This window comes from Beta vulgaris, chromosome 4 (genome assembly GCF_026745355.1).
Source record: "Beta vulgaris subsp. vulgaris cultivar EL10 chromosome 4, EL10.2, whole genome shotgun sequence".
In the NCBI taxonomy this organism is placed as follows: domain Eukaryota; kingdom Viridiplantae; phylum Streptophyta; class Magnoliopsida; order Caryophyllales; family Amaranthaceae; genus Beta; species Beta vulgaris.
Window position 1 is genome coordinate 37,967,210 of NC_079205.1, and position 17,195 is coordinate 37,984,404.

Below are 17,195 nucleotides of genomic sequence, written 5' to 3' on the forward strand. Positions count from 1 at the left end.
TCCCTTTCAATCTCAAACTACAACATACAATTTAAAGAAAGGAACCAGACAAACTTGCAAAATGAATCAAACTAGTCACTAGATGAATTAAACTAATCATTATATGAGTTAAAAGATGTGATTATTAAATAGATTTTTTTTTTCTTTTTTTTTTTATAAGGAGAACACACTTAGACTAACCCCCTAATCTGGGGGCCAGCCTAAAACATCCTTTCGGATGATGAGGGAAAAATCCAAACAATATGGCGGGAACCAGTACAATAAGGAGGGGTAGGCATGAGCCTTTCTAGCCATGAAGTCAGCAGCCGTGTTAGCTTCGCGGAAGCAGTGCCGGAACTGACAGTCCTGAAACCATCGTGTAGCCACACCTGCATCTTTCACAATGTTAGAAATTTCCCACGGAATACGCCAATCATTCTTCATAGAATTAATAACAGTTAAGTTGTCTCCTTCAATAATAATATTAGAAATAGCTCCTTTAACTCCTTCTCTAAGAGCCCAAGCTTCAGCTTGCAAAATAGAAATATGGGGCCCCAAAGACTTGGACTCATCAAATTAAACTAGTAATTATATTTAAAGATAAAATATTCTCTTTTTAATATTTAATTTATGTTGTTGCCTTATTTTTAAATTAGATGTACTCTGTAGTGAGGACCAACTTTTAGTTGCAAGTAGGACCGAGTGTAGGTGAGACGTAATATCAAATCAAATATCAATCTGTACCTCTGGCCGATTTTGTACTTTGACGAGGTAAATATAATACGATTCTTAGGCTTAGGCCTTAGCATATCCAATCAATAAAATTCAAATGCTTGATCCCCAAGGCTTAAGTAAACTCAAAATCTCCTTAAAAACAAAAAAGAAATTCAAAATAAGCACTCTTTCTCCTTTTTATATATTTATATTTTATTTTCTTCAATAACTCTCGTAGAGTTTATGTAATAGCCAAATATTTCATTTGACCAATATCTTGATTCTTTGACTAATTATAACTTCTTCAATTTAATATGAATATGCTAATCTATAATAATTAATGAAATGTGTGAGGTACGCATATTAGATTTGCATGGAGCAGTATATATAGAGCAAAAACCAAAGAAGCCAACGAAAACATAGAGAGAACAATTGTTTGTTATCATATGTTATATATATAAAACAAAGTTGTAGTTCAGGCAAAAAAATGGGACAAGAATGGTGGGCGTGACTTAGAGCATTCACTCTTCACTGGGAATTCTTCCGATAATTGTAAAGGAGTTTGAGAAAACCTTCTTCGATTTTGGTAAGTTCATGGTTCTTTTTAATAATTATTCTTACTTTTAAAGGTGTATTATTATTATTGTTATTATTATTATTATTATTGGTAGTATTATATATTATTGTAGGGTAGGTTTATTGTATTGGCTGTTTGAGTTATGCTTTGTCCAAAATTGTAAAGATGCATATGCATGGCATAAGCCAGGAATAATTCTTATATATCCATCCCCATCCCATGAAGGCATGAACTCTATGGAGACACTTCATTTCATATATCATTTACACATATATTTATTAGAAGGTGTTGTTAAATAAGTCTTGACTTCTACATGTAATATCCCTTTTGCACCGGTTTCATCACTCTATTTCATTCTCATACGTTCTCTAAAAATCAAAGTAAAATTATAGTTATTATAAGTCTTAAACTTACCGCCACAAATATAAATATCAATAAGGACTTTAATCCAATATAGTCTCATACTTATCGTGTCTCGACAAATAAAAGTAATAAAAATATAAGAAAGAAAAACTGAAAACAATGGACTAAATCGTCAAGTTTCATTATTGTAGTTTTTTTTTTGTTTTCTATAAGTAAGGCCATGATCATAAGTGTGTCCCATCTAACTATCCAAGTATTGCACAAGCACAAAAATGAAATTTATCTCAAAATGTATAGTTCATTGACTTTAATTTATAACTTGAATATTGCTTACAATTTCAAAGTAACGAGGGTATATCTATTGTTTTTCTTCGAAATTTATTATTTAACTCCTTTTAATGAGCTAGAGTTAGTATATTTTTTCCACATATTTTTTTTGGGCTCCTACTGGGGACCTCATGGTAAGATGAAGAGCCTACTAGACCGGAATTTTTAGCAGATTAATCCGGTATGGGTTTGTAGGCTAACAGTTTTAGAGTGGGAGATGGTAAGAGAAAACCCTGATCTCCTAAAGTATTCCTAGTGGGATCGAATCTCCAACTTTGAGGTTGAAAGGATTTTTTCCACATATAGAAATATGACTAGTCTTATGTAGTAGTAGTATTATTTGTGTAAGCTAATGTATTTGAATATATTAAAGTAAAAGGTTGGAGTTCAAATTAATCTATGATGAAAGAATAGGAATAAAATTGTACGTTTTGCCATATATATATATATATATATATATATATATATATATATATATATATATATATATATATATATATATATATATATATTGTTGGAACATTTATAGGGTAATGGGTTTGAAACTCATGAGGGTATGTACTAGAAGAGGAGGAGGTCTAGTATGCAAAAGGCTAGAGTGCATCAAGTGGCAAAACGCATTGATAAACCAAGGGAGACAGAAGACTGGCCGCGAGTCGCGACAACCGTCGCGAGTCGCGACTAGTGGCCCGTCACGAGTCGCGACAGGCGTCGCGGGTCGCGAGCGACCAGCGCCTCGCGACTCGCGAGCTTTTTCGCGAGTCGCGACGTGTCTTCTGCCTTGGAATGCGAAAAGTTGCCTCGACGGTTTTATATCCGTTGTGATGCTTTGTTGATCATTTTAATGACTTTTAAGGTCCTTTAATCAATAGATTAAAGACCTTTGATGAGTGATTAAGATGGGGGTTATGTGATTAACCTCTCTAGTCAATGTGATTAAGATGGGGTTATGTGATTAACCTCCCTAGTCAATGAAAGGTTTATTCTTCCTATATAAACCTTGGGATTCCTATGAGTGAGAGGTTAGAAAAAAATCAGATTTTCTATACTCTCAATACTTCTTGCTTTGCTTAAGAGAAACCTTGCAATCTTCTCTTGAGTGTTCTTACAAACACAAAACACAAGTTCTTGTTGATTCACTTAGAAGATCATCTAAGTGGATTGTTTCTCTCCATTGTATCTCATTAGTTATTTCGTGTTAACCCGGTGATCCTAGAGGGGCGAAATTAAACTAATAGGAAAGCGTAGTTTCCGTGCCTTGGAGTGGATATCCGGTTCTCTATTGATCACATCACTAACAATCTATTAGTTTAATTTTTTCTCTTTTCGGATATGGCTCAACACTCAAGGACATGACTATGAACTTCCAAAAGTTGGATAAGTTTGAGGGGGTGGGCTATCGAGGTGGCAAAAGAAGATGCACTTCTTGTTGACCGCCTTGAATGTGGTGTATTTTTATCAACTCCTATGCCACCACTCCCGGAAGATGGAGAGGAAGAGCCTCTTGAGACTACTAGGAAGAGGATAAAGTGGGAGAATGATGACTACATTTGTCGTGGTCATATTCTCAACTCTCTCACCGACCCGCTTTTTGATCTCTACCAAAATGTGGAGAGTGCAAAGGAACTTTGGGATGCTCTTGAGGCCAAGTACATTTCGGAAGATGCTTCAAGTAAGAAATTCCTTGTTAGTAATTTTAATTCTTTTAAAATGACTAATGATCGGCCTATTATGGAGCAATTCCATGAGGTTCATCATATTTTGAACCAAATAAGATCACATGGTATGGTGATGGATGAGGCAATTGCGGTTGCCTCAATCATTGACAAATTACCAAATTCTTGGAAAGATACAAAACATCTTTTAAAACATAAAAAGGAAGACATGTCCATGGAGCAATTAGGAACTCATCTTCGTATTGAAGAGGGGATCCGGGCTCAAGATGGGGTTAAGGATACTACTCCTAGTATTCCTAAATCTACCGTTAATTTGGTAGAGGTTGGTGGGTCTAGTAAGACCAAGAAATCCAACAACAACAACAACAACAACAATAACAAAACCAATGTTGCAAACAAGAAGAGGAAGACCTCTCTTGTTGGATATGCAATGGTCCTCATCTTAAGAGGGATTGTCCTTCTAACAACAAGAAGAAGACAAAGAACACACAACCTAGTGTTGTTCAAAACCAAGGTAACAATGCACATGTTAATGTAATTGAAGAAATGCATTTTGTTGCTATGATTTCTGAAATTATGTGTGTGCAGGTTGATGATTCTTGGTGGATAGATTCGGGAGCCTCTAGACATGTGTGCAATAACAAGGATTTCTTCAAGTCTTTGAAAGATTTGGATGATGGTCCAATCTTGTATATGGGGAATGATTCTACGGTAAAGGCTAGAGGCATAGGCCAAGTAGAATTGTTGTTAACCTCGGGAAAGACTTTAACTCTCCGGGATGTTGTGTATGTACCGGAAGTTAGGAAGAATCTTGTGTCAGGAGTCTCTTGAATAAGTATGGTTTTAAAGTTGTTTTTGAGTCGGATAAATTTGTACTTTCCAAGGGTGGTATTTTTGTTGGACAAGGTTTCTTTTGTAATGGAATGTTTAAATTTAGTATTGATAATAAAATTGGTACTAGTTCTATTTACATGCTTGATGTTTCTTCTCTATGGCACAATCGTTTATGTCATGTGAATTATCGTAGATTATATGACATGTCTAAAATGGGGTTATACCTCCTTTCGATTTAAAGTTAGAGAAGTGTCACTTGCGTGCTAAATAAAATTACAAAAAATCCTTATCCTAGTGTGACTAGACAAACGGTATTGCTTGAATTGGTGCATAGTGACTTGTGTGACTTTCATAGTTCACCTTCTTTAGGAAATAAAAAATATATTGTAACTTTTATTGATGATTTTTCAAGGTTTTGTTACATATATTTATTATTTACTAAAGATGAAGCACTAGAAAAGTTTAAGACCTTTAAAATCGAAGTGGAACTCCAACTTAATCAAAAGATTAAAAGACTTCGAACGGATAGGGGTGGTGAATATTATAATCCAAGTTATTTTAGTTCCATTGGTGTAATTCATGAAACAACCGCCCCATACTCACCTCAAAGTAATGGTATAGCGGAAAGGAAAAATAGGGTCCTAAAAGAAATGGTTAATACCATGCTTTCTAATTCGGGTCTTAATGACGGTTTTTGGGGTGATGCAATTTTAACTGCATGTTACATCTTAAATCGAGTTCCTAATAAAAGGAATAAGACAACCCCTTATGAACTTTGGTGTAATAAAAAGCCTAATCTCAATTACCTTAAGGTATGGGTTGTAGGGCAATTGTCAAATTGACGGAACCTAAAAGGAAAACTTTAGGTGAAAAAGGAATTGATTGCATTTTTATAGGCTATGCGGTACATAGCAAAGCCTATAGGTTTTATGTCATTGAGCCCAATGACTTTGTCTCTATTCACTCCGTGATAGAGTCAAGGGATGCAATATTTGATGAGACTAGATTCTCATCGATTCCAAGACCAAAGACATGATACCTAGTACTAGTTCCAATGTTGTAGATGACATTTCAAATGATCATGATACTACAACACCGGAAATTAGGAAAAGTAAACGAATTAGAAAAGAGAAATCTTTTGGACCGGATTTTCAACTATATTTAGTTGAAGGGTCAAGGGAGTCAATTTCGACTCAAATTTCATATTGTTACAATATGGAGGAGGATCCTAGGTCCTTTGATGAGGCTATGAAGTCTCATGATTCTGCTTTCTGGAAAGAGGCAGTGAATGATGAAATGGATTCTATAATGGGTAATCACACTTGGATTTTAGCTAATTTACCCCATCAAAAATTTGATGAAGTTGTGTTGTCTAGTGGGTTCAAAATAAATCAGTCCGATAAGTGTGTATATAGCAAATTTGATAATAACGGTAAAGGAGTTATAATTTGCTTATATGTTGATGATATGCTTATTTTTGGGACTGATTTGGAACAAGTGGAAAAGACCAAAGTCTTCCTTTCCTCTAGCTTCTCCATGAAAGATTTGGGTGAAGCGGATGTTATTCTAGGTATTAGAATAATAAGAGGGAAAGGGTCGTTTTCTTTATCACAATCTCATTATATTGAGAAAGTGGTCAAGAGTATAATGAGTCAAATTCGACTCATTTTGCTACTCCTATGGATCCTAGTATTCACTTGGTTCCGAGTAGTGGTACTCCAATTTCACAATTGGAGTATGCAAGCTTAATTGGAAGCTTGATGTATGCTATGACTAGCACTCGGCCGGATATAGCCTTTGCTATTGGCAAGCTCAGTAGGTATACTAGTAATCCTAGTATGTTGCATTGGCAAGCATTGAGAAGAGTGTTAAGGTACTTGAATAAGACCTTGGATTATGTCATAACATACAAAAGAGAACCTTCTATCTTAGAAGGGTACTCGGATGCTAGTTGGATTTCGAATAAGGAAGATTATTCATCCACTAGTGGTTGGGTGTTTCTTCTTGGAGGAGGTGCCATTTCATGGGCATCCAAGAAGCAAACATGTATAACGGATTCCACTATGGCATCGGAATTCATTGCTTTGGCTTCTTGTTGCCAAGAAGCGGAATGGCTAAGGAATGTGTTGAGTGAGGTGGACCTATGGGTGAAACCTATGTCACCTCTTGCTATCCATTGTGATAGTGCATCAACCATAGCTAAAGCATATAGTGAAGTCTACAATGGCAAGTCAAGGCACATTGGAGTTAGACATAGCTATGTGCGGGAAATGATAAGGAATAGTTGTATAACTATTAATTTTGTTCGGTCTAGTTTGAACTTGGCGGATACGTTTACAAAACCGTTGTCAAGGGAACTAGTGAACAAAATGAACAAAGGGATGGGTCTTAAGCCTATTGATCAACCATGGTAAGGAAAACTCTATTTGATGTCTAATACAACGTTAGATCTCAAATTCAAGGAGGATAGTACTTCTCTAAGAGGTTGGGAGCACTTGTTTAATACATCCCGAGGTTAGTGCTTGTTGCTACAATGATAAAGAGGTTGAATTTTATTCTTAATAAATCTTTGATAAGGTGCTCAATTGTAGGAGCATGTCCGGAAAGATTTACCTATGTAAGCTAGAAGTTTGGCCGCTTCATCAAGTCTAAGGCTTGACTTGGAATGCTTATGAATGGATATGGACACCAAGGCTTCATAGGTGTCGGAGGTTTTAAGAACCTAGTTTATGTTTATGTGTATTAGTAACTTCAATAATTTGTAATGGTTATATGATTCAAAGCTCATTATGATCTAAATTATTGTAAAGATTACTTTTACTAAATGGAAATTCAATCGTTAGATATTTCCATGATGCATGAACATGTGTGTTTGCGATTTATAGCAAGTTGAAAAACTTTTCAACATTACCCTATAAATGGGAGGAGGATTGTTGGAACATTTATAGGGTAATGGGTTTGAAACTCATGAGGGTATGTACTAGAAGAGGAGGAGGTCTAGTACGCAAAAGGCTAGAGTGCATCAAGTGGCAAAACGCATTGATAAACCAAGGGAGACAGAAGACTGGCCGCGAGTCGCGACAACCGTCGCGAGTCGCGACCAGTGGCCCGTCGCGAGTCGCGACAGGCGTCGCGGGTCGCGAGCAACCAGCGCCTCGCGACTCGCGAGCTTTTTCGCGAGTCGCGACGTGTCTTCTGCCTTGGAATGCGAAAAGTTGCCTCGACGGTTTTATATCCGTTGTGATGCTTTGTTGATCATTTTAATGACTTTTAAGGTCCTTTAATCATAGATTAAAGACCTTTGATGAGTGATTAGATGGGGGTTATGTGATTAACCTCTCTAGTCAATGTGATTAAGATGGGGGTTATGTGATTAACCTCCCTAGTCAATGAAAGGTTTATTCTTCCTATATAAACCTTGGGATTCCTATGAGTGAGAGGTTAGAAAAAAAATCAGATTTTCTATACTCTCAAATACTTCTTGCTTTGCTTAAGAGAAACCTTGCAATCTTCTCTTGAGTGTTCTTCACAAACACAAAACACAAGTTCTTTGTTGATTCACTTAGAAGATCATCTAAGTGGATTGTTTCTCTCCATTGTATCTCATTAGTTATTTCGTGTTAACCCGGTGATCCTAGAGGGGCGAAATTAAACTAATAGGAAAGCGTAGTTTCCGTGCCTTGGAGTGGGATATCCGGTTCTCTCATTGTATATATATAGAATTGAGTTCATATGAGAATGCATAATTACATGAGAAATGAGAATGAATTTTACGCTCTATAACTCTTATGAATAAGTGATATAAATCTAATGAAAAAGTGATGTAACTCCAAACAAAAGAATATTAGAGAAAAAAAAAACTAAAAAAAAATTTTTTTTTTTTTTGGGTTCAAATTTTTTTATGGGATATAACTCTAATGAACAAGTGTTGTAACTCTAATCCGATCATGTGGTTGAGATTTATTCTCATTTCTCATGTAAGGAGCATTCTCATGTGATCTTGCCTCTATGTATATATATATATATATGCATTAATTCTTCAGAAAGGTGAATTGGTGAAGCATTTTCACTCTACATATTTTCATAATTTGACATGCTAACAAAGTTTGAGCAATGTAAATTTTAATAGAGGACTAAGATTAAATATGTAATCTCGAAACATATTTTCCTATATACTTCTTTCATTCTCATTTAGGTCATTGTCTAGACAAATATCAACTAGGATCAAGTCATTCTTGGGCTGTGTGGTTTAGCCTCATTTATTCATTTTTACCTTTCTCTATTTTTTTAATTTAATATATAATTCTTGTATAATTGCGTATGTCACCGTCACACGTCACTTGCTAATTTTGCTATCTCTAATAACTTATTCTTTTGTCAATGGTTATTTCCACAATCGACCTTTCAACTTGAGTTGGTGATAATATTTGATCCTTGCTTACATTTGTGCTTAGCTCATGTAAATGACCAACTTAAGCATATAATAATGTTCTTGACCAAATCATTTTCAGTTAACAAATATTTATTAGGTTTCATATTTTGAATTTTTATTTGAATAAGATCGACGTTGGATCCGCAAGTGCATATCGCATTCATTCCACCTCCTCTTTTCAATGGGCACCAGATTAAACCATAAACGCATTAAGGTAAAAGTGACCCATCCAAACTTCATCTCAAATTGATCAACAATCAATCAGACCCAATATTCATTGATCCAAGACCATAAATGTGCAACTCAAACATGTCTCAAATCCAAAATTACCTACCAGAGAATACCTCCTAACCTGAAATTGATTGAACTGAATTCAAAAGAATTCCAATGACTTGCGACCCAACATTACTGGAACTGAATCCAAACATGAAGGGTATATTGACCATTCATGACAGAATTCAAATGTGACATGACCTCGAGATGATCCAACAAAAACTCAACCCAGGGGTATAAGAATTAACACCTATAAAGCACATAGATGTTTCCTACAAGTTCTATCTTGTTCTAATGCTTGTTTGCTTTGGCACGCACAATAAACCATGCATCACCATTATTTTCTCGAAACTCCATCTCAAAAAGGTTATGGGTTCAAAACTCATCCATCCCTTTTTTCTAAGTGGAATATTGAGCAGTAGGTATGAGGGAGGCATGTGATGCTATCAGTGGCGGATCTTGGAACTTTAGTTATTCGGGGCCAAAAACTATTTACATATATGGAGACGCTATTTTAAAGTTAGACAATACAACGTTTTTTTTTGTATAGATGTATGATATTTATTTAATTTTTAGATAGTTTTCAACTTTGCAAAAAGATGAAATAGGAATGTTAAAAATTTAAAGTTTTAAATGTCATAAAGTTTAACATGTATATAAAAAAATAAAGATAAAAATAAAAATAAATAAATTATAAAACAGAGCTTAAAGAAGAAAAGAAAATGTTGCCGAAAAAAAGAGAAAAGCAATACTAAGCATCATGAGCAAGTGAACAAAGGAAATAACATCAACATGATTTGACTGAGTGAGTGACAAGCCTTTTGTGGGTCCCCTACTCCCCCTTCACCATTTCCTCTTTCTACATTTCTCTCTCACGGTAAATTGCCGCCTACTATCTATCATACAGTAATATTTTGGGATTTTATTCGGGGATAGGCAAAATAGCAAATGTATTGTTTTCTCAAAATCTTTCAGGGGCCAAGCCCAGTCCTACCCCTTGAAAGATCGACCTCTAGTGATGCATCCACACTTCAAATGCAATAGGCTCTCGTGTAAGGGGCGTTGTTGTTCTAGTATGAACACTGAAACAACTACAAGAGGGGGATGAATTGTACTTGAGGAAAAATCAAATTGAAAATGTGGAATGAATTTAACGTAAAGTTAATTAAGAGAAAAGACAAGCGAGATTTTAAAATTGGAAAAAAAAAAACCTTGACCCCAAGGGATTTTAACTCAACTTTCTTTACTAAAATAGGCCAAAAGAATCTCTCTTTACAACCTAATAAGGACCTTCTTTGTTCCTTTAGGATCTTGTTCTCAGTCACTCAATTTCCCCTGAACTGATGACACTCACTTTGACTTCACTCAAAGTCTTCTCTTTTCTCTCTTTCTTTTTCTCTTTTTATCTCAAGGATATATTATAATTTTTCCCTCACCCATACACTTAGAGTATTACAAGAAAATGTAGAAGAAAAATACAGAAAAACTTTCTCAAAACAATAAGTATCTTTTATGCTCGAAAGTTATATTTTTTCCTCAAATAAATTCTCTCTTTTATAAATAATGCTTCAAATCTCCTTGTCATGTGCTTATTAACTTCCACTTTCTCCATGATGTGCACTTGTAATAGAGGGAAGATCATGGCGTGATTTTTGCTCCACTTGTTCCACCAATTTTGCAACAACTATCAACTTCCACCACTATTCGTTAGTGTGGAAATGCAGCTAGATTGTTGGAGAGCTTACAGCAGTTAGTTGCACATTCATAGCAAGTGGTTCAATTAGTTAGCGAACTTCAAGCAAGTATTTCCTCCTTTTATGCATCACTCGCTCCAATCGAGTTTTGCTCAATAGTGTTATGCTTGCTCTAACTGTTTTTCAAGCCACAATAACAACAACAACATATCTAATATCTATAAGAATCTTTGATACAAAGATTCTTTAGTTAATAGATCATTAAACATACCTTATAATAGTACTCAAAGTGTATTAGACATAATATTTTGACTTAGATTATAAAATCTTTCTCTACAAGATATATTAAATAAACATGACAATTTTTTTGTGTTTTATAATTTTCTAAAACAAAATCATATTACCACCTAAGTATTTTGCATCATCAAAACATGGAATACAACAATATTCCCTCTTTTTTATGATGGCGAATATAAGGTATAAACTAAAATAAAGAAAAAAAAATAGACAATAGCAAAAGAACTAAGAGCTATGGGATTTAATAAAATATGAAACCTATCATGCACAAAATCGAAAACAAAAATAATAAAACTATTAATAAAATAAATCTAATATAATATCCTAATCAACCTAAAGCATTTATGACAATAGAGACTAAGTAAAAAAAAAAATACTTAACCAAGAAAACATAAGATTAGAATGTTTATATTTTATGTGCCACAACTCATTTTCCCTTTTTGTCATCATCAAAATCAATAAAGAACTCAGTAGGATGCATAGAGCACAACACATAAATAGGATCAAGGCTTAGCAGCTCAAACATGTTATCTAATAATACTAGCCATCCGAGCAGTGTAATGAGCATATTGAGATTGGAGCAATGCATAATAATAAAAGATGCACAAGATGAGTTCAAGAAAAAAAATAATGAGGATATAAAAAGATAAAGGAAATAAGCAAAATAGAAACATATAGGAAAGCAAAATAAGCATCAAAACAGGATGTGCAAAGCACAACCACAAAGTATAAAAACAAATTAAGAAAAAGTCACCATTATTTTAATACGGCCCAAAAAAATAAATATTCACTAGTGGAAAAATGAAGAAGGGCTGCGCTGATAAAGGCATGTAGGGCTGTGCTTTTTGACAGAAGCCCTTTCAATAGCAGCCTTTCACTTTTTTAGTAGGGCTGTGCTAGACAAGCGCAGCCCTTCACAAGGAAGGGCTGCGTTTTTTAGGTAAAAGTGCAACCCTTCAAGCTTAGAAGGGCTGCGCTTTTTAGGTAAAAGCGCAGCCCTTCCTACCAAAAAAAAATAAAACAAAAATTTTTTTTTTTGGACATTTTTTTTACTATTAATCTCACATTTTCTGAATTTTAACATTTGCATTAAACTTTAAAGTAAACCATCCAAATCCAGAAGAGAAGAAATTATAGATCTACAATGCAACTAAAACCAAATATACAGAAGAGAAGAAATTATAGATCTAGAATGCAACTAAACCCAAAACAAAAGAAAAGAACGAAAAGGAACAAAAACTAATATACAGAAGAGAAGAAATTATAGATCTGAAAAGACAAGAACATTAATCAAAACAAAGATTAAGAAATTATAGATCTGAAAATACAAGAACTACCTACAAACGTTAACCTAATAATGTTTAAATACATAAAACAAAACCCTAATACATAATTAAGGAAAAAAAAATTATGAAATACTTAAAATGGCTATTTGGAGCCTTAAACGAACTCAGATGGCTTAAAAAGCCTAAACGTCACAGCTGTGTGTTTGACTCGTTTGCCCGTTCCGCTTCCGAAAAGGTATCACAATAGGCAATCAGACTCCATCGGTATGATTAGTGCAAATCATTTCAGGGTTTTTATCGCAACGTTTCTGAGAGTTTTTGAGAGAGAAGAGAAGATGAGAGAGAAGGCGGAAAGGGAGGAGGGACGTGAGAGAAAGAGGAAAAGGGAGGAGGGACGTGAGAGAGGAGAGAGAATGAGGGATAATATATTTGACGAAGCCCGCTTAATATTTGAAGCTCGCGAATTTTTTATTTCAAATTTTTTTAAGAAGGGCTGCGCTTTTCTTCAAAAGCGCAGCCCTACATAGTAGAAGGGTTGCGCTTTTTTAAAAAGCGCAGCCCTTCACTTAGTAGGGCTGCGCTTTTAGGAAAAGCGCAACCCTTCCTGCGCATCCCTTTCTTTTTTTTCCTCTAATGATTGTTTGATGAGATTAAGAGAAAGGCAAGGGAGATAGGGGATTAGGGTTTGGGACGGATAGAGAAAGAAGAGACAACATGTATATCAATCTGGGAAACTCTTACTTCAACACCTTGGACTCGGGCATGTAGGAGAGCTAGAGACTCCTATATTGAATGCAGTATCCCATGACGACTAGTGGTGGAGATTATGTGATAGTCAGCTGCCTGGGATCCGGAAGGAGCTTGATTCTCCTCCAGATTGATATGCACTGCACCCTGTCCCTAATCCATGGGAGCCTTGGTCTCAGCAATGCGTTGGCTTTTGCGGACGGATCTAGAACCCTCAGTACTGACCTCCTACTCCAACTTCCTCTTGGACCCAACCTCTCTCTTCCACTTTGTTTTAGCTCCCTTAAAGGCCAATTTCCCACCCATATTCTTTAACGAAAACCTTGAAAGGATATCCTTGGTCAAGTAATTATCTGGTTCAAGATCAAATAATGTACTTAAAGGGAGTTTTATCTGATTTTTCTTGAGTATCACAGAAATAAGGTTGGCATATCCAACCTAGGTGTTATGGGAAATGCATTAACAGAGATTGGAAATCATTAAGGCAAGGAAATAATCTTAATGTTTTTTGCAAGGCAGAACATTAACAAGAGATCCATAAGACTCACTTGAGTTCTTTTGGATGTTCTCGATAAGATGAATCGCCAAACTAGTTATAAAAGAAGTTTGTGGTGAGGGGAAAGGTCTTTTTCATCAAGGGACAAGTCAGAGTCCTTCTTGTCAAAGTATTTTAGAATGGTAGCATTTGATTCACCATTTACATTCAATTTATCCCTTCCCTTGACATAATCCTTGTACCTTTCAACATGTACTTCAAACCATTCGCCCAACAGTTTTTCAGAAAATTTAACTATTTTCCCATTGACCACCCCAATGCACAGACCCTCATTATTATCAAAGCTCGAAACAAACTCACTCATTTCATTTTCATACAAACCCTCATCAAAACTAAGGACTTTGACCCATTTTTGAAATTTAACCATATCAAGAAATTGACTCCATTTGACTTTCTTGCACCAAGAAAAGTCGACACAAAACCCAATGTTATATTTAGGGTACTTCGATTTCTTACCCCTTTTATTAGGAACCAAAACTTTGTTGTCTTACTCTGTTTCAACTACCTCTAAGATATCTTCTTTTTTCAGAGAAATCGCTTCGGGCTCTCCTGAAATTTCATGAGATCCCAAAGAATTAGCGTCGGAGTTAGATGATTCGATTTCACTGGCATTGTAGTCTACCAATGGAAAATATTTTCCGATTGAGAAGTTTTGTGTATCATCGGATGTCTTTCGTTTGGAAGTCATTTTTGGTGAGGTGAAGAAGATGAATTTGAGGTTGAGAGGATTTAGAAGAGCGAATAAGGTGGTTTTGCAGAGGTGTTGGTTTTGGGGTTAAAATTAGTGAAAATTGGTGTGTGAATGTGGGTTGATGTGATGGGTTTTTATGTGGGTGGATATTTTGAGGAATAGTAAAAGAAGTAAATACGGCTTTTCCTTTTCCCTTCTCTAAATCCTTTGAATTTATCAATTATGGGTTCGTACATGCACGCTGGTGAAACGTTGCTTAATTAAATTTTCGAAATTTGTTTGTGGGGGATTAATGAAGAGGGATAATTAATATTTGATAGAGTGGACGAAAAAAGATTAAAAAAATAGAAATGAGAGGAATAATAAGAAAGAAAAATGAAGAAAATGTGAACTTGTGCATGTTACATTTCTAAGCTATATGTACGTTGCCCTTACTATTTTGTGCTCAAGTATATGAATGAACAATAAGGGGAGTATTATGAAGACAAGATGTGAGTCCTTTACCATGATGTGTAATATACACTAGTGGAAAAAAACGGAAGGGCTGCGGTTTTTGGCCAGCATCCTTTTCTATAGCAGCCCTTCACTAAAAGTGAAGGGTTGCGTTTTTAAACCGCAGCCCTTCACAATGAAGGGCTGCGGTTGATGCCCAAAAACGCAGCCCTTCCATATTGGAAGGGCTGCGGTTTTGTGCCTAAAACGCAGTCCTTCTTTATACAAAAGGCTGCGTTTTTGACACAAAACCGCAGCCCTTTCGACCCATAAAATAATAAAAAAATGTTTTTTTTTTGACATTTTTTTACTATTAAATATATCAAAAAATTACAACAAGAACAGTTGAAATTTATAGATCTAAAAATGAAAAAAAAAACGAAAATGAAAAAAATAACGAAAAATGAAAAAAAGGAACGGAAATGAAAAAAAAATAACGAAAATGAAAATGAACCAAAATGGAAAAAAGTGGAACAGGAAATGAAAAAAAAAAGGAACGAAAGTGAAAAACAAAAATCAAACACACAAATTTAGAATGACAAAAATACATAATACTCAAACGAAAATGAAAATTAAAATTAAAATCAAAAGTTACAAACACACAAATTCAGAATGCCAGAAAATGAAAAAAAAGGAACAAAAACGAAAATGAAAATTAAACAAAACTCAAACTCAAACCTGGATCTGAAAAAAAAAAAACTCAAAAATTACAATCAAGTGATCTCCATCGCTCCTGCTCTTGCAGCTGTTGCTGTTGGTGCTGTCGGAGAAGCGGCGGTAATCTCCAGGCGGTGGAACAAACGGCAGCGATTATTGTTGGAAACGGAAGTTGTCGTTTCAGATGTTGTTGTTGTTGCGATTGTTGTTGGTGCAATTGTACCAAAGTTTGAGAAGAAAATAAACAAGGCGCCGTGTTGGCCTTGTTGCTCCTATTTTCACCTGCTGTTGTTCGACGGCGAGACACATTTTGAAGGAGATTAAGAGGAAAACAAGCATTAGGATGAATATTATCAGGGTGAGTTAAAAGGCTCAATTGAGATCTGACAATAGTGTTGAAGGCAAGTAAAGGAGGGTGAGAGAGAAGGGAGAAACTCTTGACTGGTAATGGGAATTCAGTCAATTCACGGCAGTATTCATTAGGGTGAAGAAGATCCGTATTTTTAGGTTAGAATTTGAAGAGAAGAGGAGAGAGAGAAAAAAAAGGGCCAGCAGAGGTGTAAAGGAGGGTGAGAGAGAAGGGAGAAGGAAGAAACGAAAATGAAGCCCGCGAATTCATTTCAACTTTTTTTTAGAAATAAAGCCCATAAAGGGCTGCGTTTTTTTTTTAAAACGCAGCTCTATACGCCATAAAGGGATGCATTTTCAGAAAAAGCAGCCTTCACTAAAAGGGCTGCGGTTTTCTTTAAAAACGCAGCCCTTCCAACGCAACCCTTCCTTTTTTTCCCCTAGTGATATGAACATTTTCACAGCATGTTGCTAGTCAATTATTATACTTTATGAGACTAAGGATTTTTATTTTGTGTAGCACACTCAATGAATTCTAATCATTCCTAGTTCTAGGCGAACTTTCTCAAATTTGTCTCTAGAAAGTGGTTTGGTCAAAATGTCTGCTATTTGATTTTCAGTAGGACAAAACTCAACTTTGACAATACCTTTTTCTACATTGTCTTTGACAAAATGATGCCTAATGTGTATATGTTTGACTCTTGAATGATGAACTGTATGCTTGGAAATGAAAATGGCACTAGTATTATCACAGTAGATGGGAACACACTTAAACTTAATGCCAAAGTCCCTTACATGTTTCTTGATCCAGAGGACCTAGGAAAAGCAAGCATCAGCTACCACATACTTTACTTCTGCAATAGACAAGGCAATTGTATTTTGTTTCTTTGAGCTCCATGAAACCAAGCTTGTTTGTTCCTAGATATTGAACAGTGCTTGATGTGCTTTTGTGGTTAACCAAGTCCCAACATAATCCGCATCCGAATAACTTACAAGATCAAAAATATCACTTCGAGGATAGAATAAACATAAGTCATCACTTCCTTTCACATACCTAAGAATTCTCCTAACTGTCGTTAAGTGAGATTCTTTGGGATTTGAAAGGAAGTGAAGTAAAGTAAGGAGCCAATCATACCTCTATATTGCTTCTCATTTACACACTTACCATTTGTGTCTTCATCTAACCTTTTTCCTATTCCTATAGGAGTGTGGTTGGTTTTTATTGTTCCGATCCATATTTCTTTAGCAGTTC

The 17,195-nt window shown here is 35.4% G+C and overlaps 1 protein-coding gene across 1 annotated transcript in view; it reads left to right on the forward strand.

Moving 5' to 3' along the window:
- Positions 1 to 1,117: 1,117 nt before the first annotated feature.
- The window catches only part of LOC104883699 (ABC transporter B family member 11), a 34,740-nt gene continuing 18,662 nt past the window's right edge, over positions 1,118 to 17,195 (forward strand). The window contains exon 1 of the mRNA XM_010668253.3: positions 1,118 to 1,279. The gene's annotated coding sequence lies outside the window, so the exon portion shown is untranslated. The remainder of the gene's footprint in view (positions 1,280 to 17,195) is intronic.